The sequence below is a fragment of the Moschus berezovskii genome, chromosome 7, assembly GCF_049115385.1.
Source record: "Moschus berezovskii isolate FMDL1 chromosome 7, NW_MosBer_1.0, whole genome shotgun sequence".
In the NCBI taxonomy this organism is placed as follows: Eukaryota; Metazoa; Chordata; class Mammalia; order Artiodactyla; family Moschidae; genus Moschus; species Moschus berezovskii.
This window is the reverse complement of record NC_142466.1, coordinates 110,136,913-110,138,200: the sequence shown is the minus strand read 5'-3', so window position 1 is coordinate 110,138,200 and position 1,288 is coordinate 110,136,913.

Sequence of the window (1,288 nt, the reverse complement as noted above, 5' to 3'; positions counted from 1 at the left end):
CTGGAGCCAGACACAATCAGAGTGAGTAGCCGCGGCTGCGGTGGCTCAGGAATCTGGTTGTTAGTGGGCAGCGGAGGGAGCCTTGCTGTCTCCCCTGTGTTTACTTGGCTCCACGGAGGGGCTGGAAATTTGATCTCCGTGGGGACCGGGCCCTGGTCAGCCCCTACCCAGAGTCTCTGACGGAGCCATGGCCTCTCAGAGCTGCTCAGAAGATACTCTGTTATCTGGGAAACGGAGACCAGAAAGCAGACAGAGGCAGTTATGCCGAGTCACGACTGAATGAGAGCAGCCCCCATGGATGGAGGGCTTATAACACGTCAAGCACAGGGCCAGCCCTTTCAAGGAAAGTATTCGTATTTATCGGTTGGAGAAACTGAGCCTCAAAGAGGGCAAGTAACTTGTCCAAGGTCACACAGAGCTACAGTCGGGTTGAGTCCAGATCTGCCCAGTTCCAAAATCTGTGCCCCTAATCACCTCCCCATCCTATCTCTGAGGGCACTGTTCATCGTACGTCTGGGATGCTGGAAACCCAGGAGCTCCAGCCAGATGCTCCTCGGAGATCTCCATCCATGGTGCCCTCCCCACTATGACGGATCCTGGACTTAGGGACTCTGTCCTCACCTAGCCTGACCACCTTCCCACAGAAAGTCTCCATCTTCTGTTGTCCACTCGGATCTCAACTTCCTTGAGCCCCTGCACCCCTGCCCAGGCTTTTCAATGCCTTGGATGCTTCTGGAATGGTCTGCAGACACCAAATTTCCAACAGCAAGAATTCCTCCTCTGAACCAGCCATCAAGGGTAAATTCATGACGATGGGGGCTGGCCTGTTGTCCCTAGAACCCCCATATGGCACAGCGCCTGGCACAGAGAAGGACTGAGAGAGGTCTCAAGTTTGGACATCTAGCCTGGGAATACATGGCACCTTGAGGAAAGACAGTTCTGCCACTTGACGGCTGTGTGGCCCCGGGCATAGGATACAGCCTCTCTGAGCCCACTTTTTTCTTCCCCAGTGAATGTACAATTTCGTTCATGAATTCCATGATCTCATGGATGCAAAGGCTTAGCACTCAGCAGTTCAGTTCAGTTCAGTTCAGTTGCTCAGTCGTGTCTGACTCTCCGCGACCCCATGAATCACAGCACGCCAGGCCTCCCTGTCCATCACCAGCACTCAGCAAGTGCTCAATAAATGCTACATTCTGGATTTGAACTTTGAAAAAAATCTTTGAAGGGGGGCTTTGATTGGTTTTCAGACTCTCTTCCAGCTTTGTGCCACAAGTTTCTGGAGAAT